Source organism: Pseudorasbora parva, chromosome 18, assembly GCF_024679245.1.
Source record: "Pseudorasbora parva isolate DD20220531a chromosome 18, ASM2467924v1, whole genome shotgun sequence".
Classification (NCBI taxonomy): Eukaryota; Metazoa; Chordata; class Actinopteri; order Cypriniformes; family Gobionidae; genus Pseudorasbora; species Pseudorasbora parva.
In genome coordinates, this window is record NC_090189.1 from 22357764 (window position 1) to 22375292 (window position 17529).

Here is a 17529-nt window from a genome sequence, read left to right on the forward strand (position 1 = left end):
TTCTTTAATCATTATCAACGGTATCGGTATCAATTAATCAGTAGAAACCCTGGAGTATAATCAAATGATTGTACATAATGCTGTGACTGTGTAACTTTATTAAAAATCAAGGCATTGCGATTGCATAAATTAATATTAAAGTTTCAAATATTAATCAATTACAAATTATGCAAATATTTATTTAGCACATTGCAACAATCCACAGTATAAAATACAATTCAAACTAAAATGTTTAACTTGACCTCACTCGTGTACATTTAATAATAGCTCATATTCAGACTATGTCTGCTTGGATACTAATCAAGATGGACATGTTGACATACTTTTTGTGTGAGTTTGTCCATTTAAGCGCAAGACTTGAAAGAGAACTCAATATTTACGCGCTGTGAGACGAGTGCGCGTTCTCGGATGATGCACAGAGACGGATCTTCTTTCAGCGCGCGCGAGTTCGTATTCGCGTCTTCTGGTACTACATCCGGGTAATGAAGGCGAAAACGACTGGTCATATTCGGACATACGGCCGCACTCAGGGGAAACAGTATGCTATGGAGAGGGGAAACAGCATGCTATTTTTATTTACCCGCCACGGTGGCCGGTAGGTGAAGCGAGTTTACCCGCCACAACTCAAAATCACCCGCATTTAGCTGGTGGCGGGTGCTAATTTCCATCCCTGCACTCTTCTTCCGAAAATTACGTCATGTGGACAGAGTACAAAAGCGGACGGCGGAAGTATACCTGGGGCTTAACACTGCCTGTTGCTTAAAGCAGGGCTCGACATTAACGCTTGTCCGGGACAAGTGAAAAAGAATTTTACTTGCCCGACAGACAAGAGCCTGAAAACAAAAAATAACTAGCAAATCACCAAAATGCAAGAATGATTGTGCATTAATTTAGTGTAAGTGGCGATCGATAGTGGTGGATAATAATATATGATGAACTGACGATAGCAAGGTCAAGCTGTTGATGCTCGTGCAGCCTCTCGAGGATAAATTACAACTCTAGAGCGTTTAAGCTGTTTCCTGAATACCATCACGACTGAAAGTGTTACTGCTTTCATATGACAGTCTCAGAAACAATAAATTAACATTCACTTACATTTACATTCACTTAAAGTCACTTACATTTTAGATGCAATATTGAGTGCTTTTGTTTAGATTTCAGCAGCGAAAATCGTTCACACACAGCAGAACCGTAACGCGTCTCACAGCAACAAGTGTGTTACTGACCGATTCAGTGTTTGAATGAACGACTCAATGGCTGACTCATTAAGACGGCCACCTGCTGCCACCTACTGGAGGTTTAGTTTCATGTTTAAACATACTTTCCAACATTTCTTATGTGTCTATTCAAAACTACAAATCTCAAAACACTATTTAATACAGTTGCAATTTTTCAGTGTAAATTATTTAATTTTATTGTTAACAGCCCTTATAGTGTCTTGATTTAATTTAATGTATTGATCAAATTTAAAAACAATATAAAATTAAACCTGAAGCATAGCCTATATTTAATAAGATTAGGGGGGAAATGCCCTTTATGAGAATATTCCCTTTGTGAAAATGCCCTTTGTGAGAATATTGCTTCAGAATAAATTATAGTTACATAGATTTAAATTATATTTTAAATAAAATTTTAAATTATAGTTATAGTTTATGAAATGGATGATGAAACAATCCAAGAAGCTCTAAAATAATTGTAGAATTTTTTTATTTGAAGCTAAAGACAGCAGCAACAGATGTCATGCCACCCCCACTTCATGTGCACAAAAGTTAATCCAAAAATAAAATATTTAGTCTGCATCTGTCTGGGGTGAAAAAAAAAAAACTTTATTATTGTTATTTTCAGAGCTTTTAATATACTATTATAATAAAAAAAAAACTTTGTTAACATTTATTTATCTTTAAAAAAAGTACCCTTTTAGTAAGGAGAACTCATAAATCTGAAACCAGAATGAAAAAAAAAAAGTTATTGCTCAAATTGGTGTCGTTTCCAAAACAAAAGGAAAAAATAAATTTATATCGGCATCTGCCAAAATGAACTGAATAATATTGGCATTTCGGATATCGGCAAAAATCCAATATTGTGCATCCCTAATTCCCATAAAATCTTTTATAACATTATGCATGCCTTTCCTGTCACTCAATTTAATGTAATCTTGCTGGATAAAAGTTAACTTTGTAAAAAAAAAAAAAAAAAAAAAAAAAAAAACTTTGAATGGAAGTGATACAGTACAATAACCACAGATGTTATGCCAAAACAGCATGAATAGGAAGCAATTATTTAATTTCACAGATGTGACCATTCCAAAAAAAAAAAAAAAGTTTGATTTATTTTCTTGTGCAATTACACAGTTCATTCAAAATGATTACTGCAGAAGTTTCATATAAACGGCAATGCTACATGCCCATAAAAAAATAAAATAAACGAGATTCAAAACAACAGGGGAGAAGCAGAAACCAAAAAAAAATTAAGAACATGAAATGACTCAGACTGAGCTAGGCACTGAGGCCAATTTTCTATATGGCCTCTGCAGTGCTTCTGTGGAACGGTTTAGTGATTTTACTAATGTAGTTCATCACTACTTTCTGGAGCCAGGTTCAGAGCTAAATAAACTCTACAGAAGTTAAATTAGGAAATTCTGGCAGCCTGATGCAGTTTCACACTAGAGACGTTAAGCCTTGAAGGCTGAACCTCAGGAACCTTGTGCAGTGGTACAGAGAGATAAATTACAACAGTTAGACTGTTTATCAGCTAGATAGAAAGCAAGCCTATTACAATGGCCTTCAGAGGACTCCAAATGCAATAACTGATAATGAAGACTCCTTGTAGTTATTGTCCATCTACTCGCTACTTATCAAACGTGGGCAGTTAGCACTGAGTGTCCTGTTTATCAAGCTTAATTTCAGTGGCTGTACACATCACTGTTATGGTTCCTCGCCTACTGCGAAATCTCATTGGTCCAAAATCCTGTACATTAACATCAGATATCTTTTGACCTGCTGTGATGGTCACATTGTGCAGTAGCATCACGTTTAGTGTGGATGAAGTGGTCAATCAAAAGACCCGCTGGCCAGCGGTGAACACGAACTGCGTGAGGTCCCTGCACGGATTAAATTCTTTGTGAACTGTCTCGATCTCATCGTCATGCCTTTTACTTTGATTAATGAGGCAGAAATAACACAGCATGATAATCCTGTCAGTGCCATCCCTGCACTAAACAGGAACAGCACCTCACCTAAGCTCTTCCAGAAGAGATTCACAGGCCTGATAAGCATCCCGCTCCCTTAATAAATGCAAAGAATTTCCTTCTCCTCTTCATCCCAGTTCATAAAAAAAAAGAAGAGAGAAATCTAGGCCGTCAACCACCAGCATATGGCATTAATATTCATGAAAGAGACTGTGTGTTTCATCAGGGCCTCACTTTTATTTCACCGGCATCTTTGCTCAAAAAGACAGAATGATGCACTACCTCATTACATGGAGAAGTGAACCAAAAGCCTGTTGCTTAAAGGATGTCTGCTTGCAAGGCCAAAAAACAAAATCCTGCTCAGGCTCTGAGTCATCAGCAACACGGCTGATTTGGGAAGTGAAAACCTGGCATCATCTCATTGTCATTTGAATGCAGCACTGGAATGAAAGCACTAGTTATTTTCAAATGCACAATCAGATCCATACCCTGTGTCGCTGACATTAATTATCCCTCAGTGTGCAGGAAGAATAGGTTATGTCTGCATGCATGGATGCATCATTATGCTTAATTGCTTCACAAATTGTGGCTAGCCTCATTTTCGCTTCAACAGAAATTCAAACTATGGATATATTTAAAATAAACCTAATGAGCAAGGAAATGCATACTTTTCCCTCCAGGAAGGAAAAAATGTGAAGCAAATTCCTGACTGACCTCTCTCACGCATGCAAGCTACAAATAATGTTTCAATTGAAATTTTGTAAACTATAAAGTCATATCCTTTTACCTAAAATATAGGTTACTCATTTGTTTGTGCTTGTTGTTGGTGCCATAATAGATACATATTTGAACTGTTGAAGGAAAAAAGATTCTAGGATCCAAAAACAAGAGCAAAAACATCCCTTTTACAATGATGTCCAGAGATGACAGTGCTTAATGGCTTTCAATAACAATGTTGATTATAGATTTCTCATTTGCTAAACATTATCTTCTCAGTGAACTACTATGGTGTTCCTCTGTCCACAAAGCTCAGCTTTTGGGATTATATTTGGAACGAAGTAACCCAATAGGATCTTTACTGTCAATTAAAAATACAGCACCCCCATTTTTTTTATAACACCCCTATTATAAAAATAAAATAAATAAAAAGAGGAGCTCAAAGTGTAGTTTCTCTGGTTTCTGGATTTAATTGAAAAGAACACTAGTCAGTAGGAGCCGAATCTTCAGATTACTTGAATCCCTTAATTAGGACCCACACTGTAAAAAAAAATTGTTGGTTTTTGTTGGTTTAACTTAAAAAAGTAAGTAACCTGGTTGCCTTAAAATTGAGTTTATTGAAATTAAAAATTTGAGTTGATACAATGAAGGAAATTTGTTTAATAAATAGAACATCAAAATATTTTTGTATCTGAACCACATAAAATAATTGATAAATCATGAAAATAGCACTGTTTGCCATGTTTCACTGCGTCATCACACAAAAAAACACAATTACCCAATATCCTTACAAAATATTTTAATAATATTTTAATAAAGGTTGTCAAATCTCAAAAAGTTTTCATTGTATTAACTCAAAATTTTAATTTCAATGAACTCAAAATTAAGGCAACCAGGTAACTTTTTTGCTAAATAATTTTTTACAGTGCAGTATAAATAGAAAAACAGACTTCTGAAAAACTCTGCATGTATTGAGGGGATAAAATTAGTGGCCCAACATCCAAGGAGAACATGTCTCAACTTGACTTACCAGCCAGTAACATGGAGACACAGGCTTATCTCAAACCAATGATAAGCATGAAGATACTGAAACATAATATCAAATTCAGCTCTTTGAAGGGTGGATTCCATCATTCTGGTATATATGGTATACATATATGGTATACATGCTGGTAATAGTATGAGACAAACTTCCGGGGGAAAAAAGCTTCTGAAAACAAGTCTTATATATTTTTCCATGTTATGGCTTATTACTGATAAAATTGCACAATATATTAATAGAACCTCAAGTGTCATTAACAACAAATATTTGTGCAAATATCTAGCATGATGTGGTCATACTCAATTCTAGTCAGAATATGAGTCTGATACTGCTCCATTGGGCTGTAATTATGGGGCGTGTTTTAACCGAACCAGGAAGGACCTCGATTGGATAGACCTACAAAGCGACGTATAATATTAGTTGTCAAATATCAACAGAACTCAAATGCACTGTGTTGCCAAGTCTGCTTTTTTTCGCGGGTTGTTTTCCATGTCCGCGGGTTGGAGTGATATATAGACCCAGGAATGCAGATTTTAATCAGGCAATCTTGCCAAATTAACACGCATTACACCCCCCAAACTGCCTTTTTTTTCCCCAGAGAACCCCGAGAAGCAATTTTTTGGAGCCATTAGTTGGCGGGTTTTGATGTAAAAGCTTGGCAACCCTGTCTGCATGTACGCTGGAAGAAATGATCTTTGCCGGTGTAGTAAAAAAAAGAATGGAGTTAACAAATTAAGGAATTTATGGAAAAAAAGATTTTCGTTATGCTCACGTTTTCAAGCTAGCGTCATTATAGTAGCCTAGTCTATTGAATACCGTTTTACAGAATCTCTGTGATAATTCAATTCAACGTTTGAGTGGTAGGTAATAACCATATATCGTCAATATTATGTCATCAACCTACCATAGATAAATCTGCACATTTGAAAAATGGATTTGCATTATAGCTTAAGGCAAGACAAATAAACATGACTAACATTCAGTTGGGCTCGCATGTCCGAATGAAGCCTGCAGAAACTGAAGCTTTCGCACCTCGATGGCCCCCGGTGACAAGTCCCAGTATAGCCGCCCCTCTGTGTTTTCTAATGGACGCGAGGCAAACAAAACAATAAAATTACACTTAAAATACTTTCCCCCCAAAGTTTTTCAAAGTGGTATTTCATACCAATACATTGTGCAATATAAATCCTTGTTTATAGACTATAAAATAACACAATGTTCACATTTCATTCAAAAGACAAAAGTCTAGGGAAAGTGTGGGATAGTGTAAAATAGAAATACTACTAAAATGGAAATGGATTATAGAGCAACATATTCCTGCACTTGTCCAGAAGCTTCCACGGTTTGATTTCAGCTGCACAATGGCAGGATTCTATCTCAGTCTTTGCAACATCTCTCTCATCAGACAGACCTGTTTGATCTCGCTTTTTTAAGAAGACTTGACCCTAATTCAGCAAGTAGCATGCATTCATGGAGTAATTCATAACAGAGCAGTGGAGGAAATAGGCCACTGCTCTGAGGACTGCAGCACATCTCAATGAGGTGCCACAGCGAGACCATCTGGGTTTCAAATGACAGAAAGTCTAAGCCTAAAGCATGAACAAATATACACAAAAGAATAATAGCGGAACTGTTTTAGACTAGGATGATAGTTTAAAAAAAAACAAATGTTTTTTAATCATACACATAGTCACTGACTGTAATAACAGGATTTGGTTGATCAACATGACTAATGTTTTGACTCCACAGAAATCTGAGACTTTTAAAAGCAAAATCCAGTACAATGCCTCTCTAATGCTTGACCAAATACTATAGGAATGAGCAAATATGATAAAACTTCTCTGATAAGTGCTGTCAGACTAAACAAATCTGTTCAGTATCTCGTTGGGCTCCACCGTAACCTTAAGCAAGATCCATGTGTCCTTATGTGTAACTATGAGACCCTTGAGGAACCTTGAGGATCCTGCATCCAACCATTCCAGCTGCCACGGTATTCAATGCTAAATCAATACCCCTGCACCCATGAGGAGAAATCTGAGCTTCCCTTCTGCAGTCTCGAGGACAGAAACATTACACTTGCCCATAATATCCAGATTCACAAGCCAACTGGCATCAAGCAGAGCAACAACTTTGTAAATAACATTCAGTTGCTCCAAGAGGAAAGAGAGCCTGGCTGAAGACACAACAAACGTGAACTCCACTTGACGCCTGTCAAAGAGTGAACTTGCAGCTCACAACATCTTGGCATGAGTATGATTAAGTATGATTACAGTGAAGTAAGTTGAGAGAGGCCTATTTTACATGTCAGTAAAAGCAATGAAAGCATCTTCAGCAAATCAAAAGAGTTTTAGAGATCAATGTGTCAGCATTAATCAGCCCTGTATACAGACACTGAAACTCGAGTCGCCTTTGGCTAGTAAATGTTTTATTTAACTCGCCAGAATTTTTACATGAAATTAAAGCATTCTAATATCTAATATATAAATGTAAATTTCAAACATTATTAAAGACAAGGAAACCATCTGTAATAAGGACAAATAAAACTACAGGCAACAGCACAAATAAACAATAGAACAAAAACTAATTAAAAAAAAAAAAAGCTTTTCAGATAGATATCATAACAGTAGTTAGATATAGATTAGGTAGAAATTTAATTAACCAATCAAAATGTAAATAACATAAGTAGTCTTCACTGTATAGGCGTATATTCATATGTTAGTGAATGAAATGTCGACACAGGAAGTGGTATATGACTGTGCAAGCTTTGGGGGTGTTGATGAACTCAATTTACTTCATCTGTGTTTTGATCATCTTTCTGAATCTGATCTGTATCTAGTCTTTGACAAAAAAGGGATATTTCTCAGCTTTTTGCTCAATGTCACTTGTTTTGTTTTTATTAAAACTTACACATTTAAGAGTTGTCAAAAAAAGAAAAAAAGAATGCATGAAGCTATAATAAAACAGTTTTTTGTTTAAAAGCAGAGGGTCAGACCTTTATTTTGAATACAATGTGTTACAATATTCATACAACAAAATAGGGGGCCACTCAACTTTTGTGAAAATGACTAAAACCATTTTTTTTTAAACCCCTGGCAGGGAAAAGTATTTTTGTTTTCTGGTGGACCATTAACTATTTTCAGATTTTCAGATTTCAAACTGATTTTGCTTTATTGGTCGTGTGTTGCATTACATCTATAAATGGAAGATCAGGTAAAATACCTCACTGAGAAGGGAATATCTGCAGCATATGATGGTTAATATGAAAGTATCACTAGTCTGTCATAGCACGCCAGTCTGTTATTGAAAGAAAATTTGAAATTAAAGAACTAAATGAAAGAAGGGGAAAAAAAGAGGGAAAAAAAACTGTGAATGGCCAGTCAGACAGCCTCGTCCTAACCAAGTGGGCAGACCTTTGCTAACTGCAGTAGCGAGAGCCCAGAACTTATGTCATCAGGCAGTCTGGCTATGCGAGTCTCTCATGAGTAGGCTTGGTGCAAATATTACACAATTGCTTAATCATTTAAATATATGTATTATTAGTCATTAATTGATTATCATAACATATATATGTTCAGCATACATTATTCATGCAGGTTTCATTCCTAATGACTATTTAACTAACAAATATTACCATTTACAATTCCAAGATTGAAATGATAAAACAGCATATCAGATTCCTTTTACATTATCAGTAAGTCTTTCCTAAAAGAAGATTCACTGCCAAACAAAAGCACAATGTGACTGTTTGATTGACAGGTGGTTTGACACAAGGCTGAGGAAAGTCTGTGCCTCAGTGAGATGGCACAAGATATTGCACTGATATCAAAAGGGAGAGATCTAAGATAAAATGGGAATGCAAGCTGGTGACAGCACAGGGCATTTTATTCCAATAGAACTGGCTATTATGCACACTAGATGCAGAGTGCAGTCGACCCCGGAGACCTTGCAAATATCACATTCCTTGTTCAAAGCAGTGTTCTAAAAGTTGACAGCAGGATGTCCAACAAATGAAAGTTTGAGACACTGATAGTGGTTGGAACATTCTGACAAATATAAATTTGCTAACTCACACAGGGCACACACTGTGAGTGAAATGTATAAAAATAAACGGAATAACTAGGAGTGGCATGAAAGAAACAAGTGATAAAAATAGTCTCCAACATAAACATGACTTTTGTTTTATTTTTTGTCACAACCATAGCAATAGGATTTTTGATCAAACTCTTGGGGCCTGTCTCAATACCCACACTTGCAGTCTGGACCACTTGATAGTGCATGAATGTGACAAGAGGTACAGGTATTAAAGGGTTAACAAACACCTGGTTTTAGAACACAATTTTGAAGCCAAAACAGCATAAATTTGTATTTTGTACAGGTGCTTGTCATATAACTAGAATATCATCAAAAAGCTATTTATTTCACTAATTCCATTCAAAAAGTGAAACTTGTATATTACATTAATTCATTACACACAGACTGACATAGTTCAATTGTTTCTTTCTTTTAATTTTGATTATTATAACCGACAACTAAGGAAAATCCCAAATGCAGTAACTCAGAAAATTTGAATATTACTTAACACCAATACAAAGAAAGGGTTTTTATAAAACTTGGCCAACTGAAAAGTATGAGCATGAACAGCAATCAATACTTAGTTGGGGCTGCCTGAATTAATGCAACAATAATGTGGAATAGAGTCAATCAGTCTGTGGCACTGCTCAGGTGTTATGAGAGCCCAGGTTGCTCTGATAGTGGCCTTTAGCTCTTCTGCATTGTTGGGTCTGGTATATCGCATCTTCCTCTTCACAGTACCCCATAGATTTTCTATGGGGTTAAGGTCAGGCGAATTTGCTGGCCAATTAAGAACAGGGATATCATGGTACTTAAAACAGGTACTGGTTGCTTTGGCACTGTGTGCAGGTACCAAGTCCTGTTGGGAAATGAAATCTGCATCTCCATAAAGTTGGTCAGTACCAGTAGGCATGAAATGCTCTAAAACTTCAGCCCAGTTAACCCTCTGAACATGGCGAATGCGCGTTCTGCTGGATTTTTCCTCATGACAGCGTGTTAGTGTGTGATCGGTCTGAATTTAGAACGGGATTGCACATAATTCTATTAATCCCCGTAGATTCTGACGTGATACAACTGCGAACATTTGCTTCTTTTTCCAGCTTATTATTAGTCAAATAATTTTTTTTTTAAATCTCAGAGCACATCAAGAGTATTAACGTAAACACATTCCTAAACAGATCAGGAAGAATGAGTAACAGGAACAGTGTTTAAGATCCATGCATGTGTAAGGTCTTAAAGGGACAGCAGTTATTCTTTATTCAAACTACAAAAAGACAAACGATCACACTGCTCTTGACTGACCAACTTGCGTAACTTTAATGGTTTCATCTAGGGCTGTGCGATATTGAAGAAAAATGCGCTACGCAATATCTTGTTAAATAATGTGATATGCGATACGATATTGCAATTAGTGTGTAAAATCTATTTAAATGATATTATTAAAAAAATTATTTAAAAACTGAGAATTAAACCATTTGTGTTTCACATTCTCTCTGGGAAAAGAGAGCATCGCTACAACTTCTGAAAGTGACCAGCAGTGTCGTTCACTTTTCGCGGTGTGTGTGTGTGTGTGTGTGTGTGCGTGTGTGTGTGTGTGTGTGTGTGTGTCAGACAGAGTGAGACTGCAAGTTACTGTTTTTCGCAAATGATTGCGTTTAATAACTTTTTAACATCAAGCAAGTCCCATGAGTAACAGTCCTTTGTCCAGTCTATTCCCTTCTCTATTCATCAACCTAAAACGGACACTTTTCACAATGTTGAAGTAGCCTATTAAAATCATTCAGATATTGCATGCCGTTGCGATATGCATATTGCAATATGTACATTTGCGATATTTCGATATATTGCACACAAATGCACAGCCCTAGTTTCATCTGTATGCTATTTAACAAAGAGCATTATCCAGTGTTATTTTAAATGTAATTACTTTCCAGGTTTTTTATTCAGTTTCTTACCTGAATGTTAGACCTTAAAAATAAAGCAGTCTATTTAATTTGTACATTTTATTCTATTGTATTTTTTGTGCTATTGTTTGTAATCTGTTTATTTATTCTTATTTTATTACTGTTTACTTGTCTATTTAACTTCAGTTTACCATTCAAAATCAAGCTTCCTTGTGCTGTGTGTAAGCTGTTGCAACTAGGGGTGGGCGATATAGCATCAAAATTATATCACGATATTTCAAGAATATTTGCGATAACCATATATATATATATTCTTCAGAAGGGAAGCTCATATATATATAAATAAACAGGGAGTGCAGAATTATTAGGCAAATGAGTATTTTGACCACATCATCCTCGTTATGCATGTTGTCTTACTCCAAGCTGTATAACCTGGGAAGCCTACTACCAATTAAGCATATTAGGTGATGTGCATCTCTGTAATGAGAAGGGGTGTGGTCTAATGACATCAACACCCTATATCAGGTGTGCATAATTATAAGGCAACTTCCTTTCCTTTTGGGTCAAAAGAAGGACTTGACAGGCTCAGAAAAGTCAAAAATAGTGAGATATATTGCAGAGTGATGCAGCAGTCTTAAAATAGCCAAGCTTCTGAAGTGTGATCATCGAACAATCAAGCGTTTCATTCAAAATAGTCAACAGGGTCGCAAGAAGCGTGTGGAAAAACCAAGGCGCAAAATAACTGCCCGTGAACTGAGAAAAGTCAAGCGTGCAGCTGCCAAGATGCCACTTGCCACCAGTTTGGCCATATTTCAGAGCTGCAACATCACTGGAGTGCCCAAAAGCACAAGGTGTGCAATACTCAGAGACATGGCCATGGTAAGAAAGGCAGAAAGTTGACCACCACTGAACAAGACACACAAGCTGAAACGTCAAGACTGGGCCAAGAAATATCTCAAGACTGATTTTTCTAAGGTTTTATGGACTGATGAAATGAGAGTGAGTCTTGATGGGCCAGATGGATGGGCCCGTGGCTGGATTGGTAAAGGGCAGAGAGCTCCAGTCCGACTCAGACGCCAGCAAGGTGGAGGTGGAGTACTGGTTTGGGCTGGTATCATCAAAGATGAGCTTGTGGGGCCTTTTCAGGTTGAGGATGGAGTCAAGCTCAACTCCCAGTCCTACTGCCAGTTTCTGGAAGACACCTTCTTCAAGCAGTGGTACAGGAAGAAGTCTGCATCCTTCAAGAAAAACATGATTTTCATGCAGGACAATGCTCCATCACACGCGTCCAAGTACTCCACAGCGTGGAAGGCAAGAAAGGGTATAAAAGAAGAAAATCTAATGATATGGCCTCCTTGTTCACCTGATCTGAACCCCATTGAGAACCTTTGGTCCATCATCAAATGTGTGATTTACAAGGAGGGAAAACAGTACACCTCTCTGAACAGTGTTTGGGAGGCTGTGGTTGCTGCTGCACGCAATGTTGATGGTGAACAGATCAAAACACTGACAGAATCCATGGATGGCAGGCTTTTGAGTGTCCTTGCAAAGAAAGGTGGCTATATTGGTCACTGATTTGTTTTTGTTTGGTTTTTGAATGTCAGAAATGTATATTTGTGAATGTTGAGATGTTATATTGGTTTCACTGGTAAAAATAAATAATTGAAATGGGTATAAATTTGGTTTTTGTTAAGTTGCCTAATAATTATGCACAGTAATAGTCACCTGCACACACAGATATCCCCCTAAAATAGCTAAAAATTCAAACTAAAACTTCCAAAAATATTTAGCTTTGATATTAATGAGTTTTTTTGTGTTCATTGAGATCAAGATAGATAGATATATATATATAACAGTTTTATTGGTAATTGCAGCTGGTAGACAGCAGCATTTTTTAGTGCAAACAAAATGTAGGGGCATTGTCCATCCTTTTTAAATGAGCGACTGTCATAATAGTTAACTCAAAGTGTAAATCTATTGTCATAATAAGGTGGTTTATAGTCACGCAGGCAGTACGAGTCAAATGAAATCAGAGGAGCCTTGGTACAAGTTATTAGTGTTTTCACTGGAAATCTAAAGTAAAACTATAACATAACATTTTAGCTTAGCAATAACTAAAGTAATTTATGTCACGGTCTGTCTGAACATTCGATTCTAATTGGCTGGAAGGTGCAATAAAATCGTGTAATGCACAGGTAGTTAGTTCCAAGTCAGATGAATCATCATTCTATATTAATGCGCTGTTTTCATTAGGTGCGTTTACATGGAGCACTGATAGGTTTAAAAATTCAAACCGAATGAAAATGCTCCATATAAACACCTCAATCGTAATAAAAATGCCTAAACCTAATGAAACTGTAATCTTTGAGAGGGGTGAGATAAACCTTTTCATGTACACGACCTGACCAGATTACTTTGAGCGTGCGTCCTTCTGAGGTAATTACAGCGCGCGCCTCCACCACAGTAGGCTAGTGTTGACGAAAGGAAAGTACATGGAGTGTTAAACTTATTACGTAACAAGTTATGAAGATAATGTTGGTATAATGACACATACATAGCCTGGTTACTCAATCTCATCTGACAGCGTTTGTCCCAGGCACTTTCTACTTCAACAGCGCTGACAGAAGAATTTCTTTTTCTGAGGTGTTTCTTACAGTAACACCAGTTCGGGTTCGATAATGTATTATGTAAACTGTCCACAAAATCATTCAATCTGAATGAAATACAAGTGTGCATGTAAACGGGGCTATTGAAGCGAGCGCGAGCACACACACACACACACACACCGCTCGCATACAGAGAGCGGAGATCGTGCTGCAGATTCAGGAGCACAGAAACTTGCCTGACATGTCTGTACTCTCAGACAGGTGTTGTTGTGCACGCTAGGGCACGTAAATGCGCCATACGTCATCACGTAGCTATATCATTGATATCGCGATGTGACACTTTTTTTATCATGTAAACATTTATATTGGTATTATCGTGGACGATATGATATGGCACACCCCTATTTGCAACACAATTACCCCGTTGTAAAATTACATTGAGTTAGCAAATATTTAAGATAAATTTAATAGTAATTGATTAATGTTTATATATGAGAAAAAGCTTAAAAGCCCTGTGGTATCGGAGATAGCATAGAATATCAATGTGACATGTTTTGACTCCACCCCTCAAAGAATCGTAATTGAGAATCGAAAAGAACTGAAATTGAAAGTAAGAATTAGAATCGGAAATCAGAAACGTTCAAATCTAAACGATGCCCAACCCTACACATAAGGCCATCCTTAAAAATATTCTTGTTTGCCGTAACCCGACCGACCCTGTCAATTTAGGGCCGACTCAATTTTTTATTTTTTTTCCCTTTTAGTCCGACCGACTTGCCGGTTGTAAATTGGCTTTAAGACCGACCAATTTCTTTTTTTACTTTTCAAACAACTAATACAACAGTAATAAAATAATATGAATTATATTTTAGTAAGTATTATAAATGTATAAATTGCCTGGGCCATACAAACGAAGGCTACGTTCTTTCGTTTATAGAAAAACCCGTGACGTCATCTATGTTTACACTATGGTTAACGGATGTCACACTACGGCCTGTGCGTTCGTTTCGGCTCGGCTCATACTCTCATTCACTGTAACGTTAGACTGTTAAAGTCCTGTCGGAGATTTCGCCGCATTGTGTGATAGGAGTCAGGAGGACCATGACACGTTACACACACCAGGCAAGTGCACTGCAGAGGGGAGGGCTTTGAGCCCCTGTCCTTTTTGAAAATGAATCAAAAGTGCCCCCTCAACATTTATCATTACTATATTGTGGCGAATAAAACAGATTTTGAATTATAATTAATATAACAACGTGTACAAAAAGCCGTTTATCTTGTCTCTGTCAGTCTGAAATGTCGTTGTCATAACGCGTTGCTATGGGTAGAGTGTGTTCTGCTCAACCCCAGCGCGTGGTGGGAGCGGTGGGACTGGTTGTAACTTGAAAAATAATGCTTTATGTATGGTTCTGTCGATGGATACACGTGCACTACAACAGCGATAATAAAAGAAAACGTGGGCAAAACGGTCTATCTTTGTAAACTGTGTTCAATGCATGCGAGTGCTGCCGTATGGCCAGTCATTTTCGCCATCATCACTCAGTATATTCGCCAGAAGACGCGAATGAGAACCCTCTGCAGTGAGAGAAGATCTGTCTCTCTGCGCAGCGCGCGCACGTCTCACAGCGCGCAAATATTGAGTTCTTTCAAGTCTTGCGTTTGAACGGACAAACTCACACAAAAAGTATGTCAACATGTCGATCTTGATGAGTATCCATCAGACAGTCTGTATATGGCTTAAGAGAACTTTATACAGTTGAGAAAGACGATGCATATCTCTGTATTAGGTCTTAAAGGGGCAGTAGCCTTTACTGCTGTCTGTCAAACAAAAGATAAGGACTCACTCACTGCTCTTGATTAAATAGCTGGTTATAGACTTAATTAATTGAATTCATAAAAACAACTTTTTGCTTTTTAATATTCAAATGCACTAGTCTATATCACCAGATGCGTTGGTCTGGCAAGAAGTGGAAGCCACTTCAGAGACAGACACAGATAGTTGCGTGTTCACAATAGGGCGTAAAACGACCCCTTTTTACACAATCGAGCGTAAAAATAAGAAACATATCACGGGAAAATACTAAAACGGGAAGACAGCGGGAAAAGAGCTAAAATACGTGAGAAACCCGGAAAAAAAGGGAGGGTTGACAGCTTTGAGTCAATGACAGCTAGCTGTTGGTTGGACACTTTTCTTTAAGAATGCACCGGAAATTTATGCAATAAACATGTTTTTGACAAATATTTCAATTTGTTTGTGGTCTATATAGCCTGCAATTAGCCTACACGCCCGAAGGCACGGCTTGAAGACCCAGTCAGTGATGTCACGATATGCCAATTTGTTTAAATTCATACCTACGTAATCACCATCACCAAAAATGTACTTTTTTTTTTGTATTAAAATTTGAAAAAAAAAAATATAGACCTACCTACCGACCCTTTTTAAAAAAAATTTTACTGTTACTGCAAACCAAAATATTTTTAAGGATGGCCTAAAGAATTTATTTTTTCACATTATTTAACCAGTTGTCACATTTTTCATCAATATAGTGCAGCCCTAATTATAAAATACAAATATACATTGAACACAAAATATTTATTGTGTAATGGCAAATCACAAGCAATCTGTCCACAATGAGTGATCAAATGCATCGTCCATAGCAACTTGGTTGTTGTTATAGTGGTTGCCACAAAAAAATGCTGATACTGTGAAGGAATTTGGCCAAATTGTATTTTTTTGGTAAATAAAATATTGGATTATTATTCTGACTCAGTATGCACTGCCAGTCTTTGAAGACAGAAACATTATTCTCTGAAACAATCAGCTTGTGCTGAAAGCTGAACAATTCAAAACTCACAGATTATGACTTCTCTTCCCCCATCATATGCTAATTCCCAAATAAAATTACATTCCATTGCACTGATTTGTTATTCATATTTCATCTCTATACACAAGGTCCAGCTATGTTTGCTGTTAAAAGCAACCATTTGCAAAAGCAAAACCTCATCTAGCATCAATAAATAAAGCCACAAGCCAAAAATTGCTGTTGTGAAAAGGCTCCATGGGATCCAAAAACAAGCAATACAGAGCCTGTGTGATCACTGAAATACTATACATTTATCCTCAGAAGATGAAAAAGATGGTAGGCTTTTAAGCATCTGGGAGTGAACAAGCTGGCTTATTTTGCTTGCTCGTTCCACAAATCACAGTCAATGTCCCTGACAAAGTACCAGCATCTTCCATTCTACTTTGACCAGCAACATTTCTTTCCCTGTTACTAGGAGTAATCTTTGACATTACATTTATAGTAGATAGATATTCTTATGAAAGGTGTTATTGATTATAAATATCTAAATCAGTTCTTGACTGAAATAAACAGAGAATTCTTTACAGGCATGTCCTAGGTTATTATTTGTATCTAGAGCTATGCAGGATCAAATGCCTGTCTGACATGCCCGCAGTGTCCAAGGACGGGTCACTGCTCATTAATTCAGCACTGTATCTGAGAGCTGACAAATCCCAGCAACTACACCTTCAGAAATACCATTGCCACAATTGTTTGTCACTATTAAAGAACTGCCACTTCACAATTAGGTCTGGTTTAAAAAACAAAACAAAAACAAAGATATGGTTGCAACTTTAAGTCAGTAAGGCAGTGTTAAACATGTTATGTTGACCGTGCAGCAAGATAGAGATCAAAGCATCACTCGGCAGAAGTCTCACAACACTTAGCCTTTTCCGTGACCTCCTCAGTGAGCAAGAAAAACATCACGAGATGGCCTTGAGATAGGCCTACTGTTGAACAAACAAGCAGCTTTCTATTTCTAATGTACATCAAAATATGGGAGGCAAATTTCACGGCCTTTGCAGTTTCACAAAAGACAAACTCTGTGGGTGAGCATTCAAGTGAGGTTTGAGAAAAGCGTGGGACAAGAAAAAAAAAGAAAGAAAGAAAAAAAACAGAGTGGACACTGCAAAACCTATCAATAAACCTCTTGAGAAAC

At 37.1% G+C, this 17529-nt stretch overlaps 1 protein-coding gene across 4 annotated transcripts in view; it reads right to left on the reverse strand.

Annotated features, from left to right (window-relative positions):
- The window catches only part of arhgap32b (Rho GTPase activating protein 32b), a 119076-nt gene that overhangs the window by 87923 nt on the left and 13624 nt on the right, over positions 1 to 17529 (reverse strand). The window lies entirely within an intron of this gene.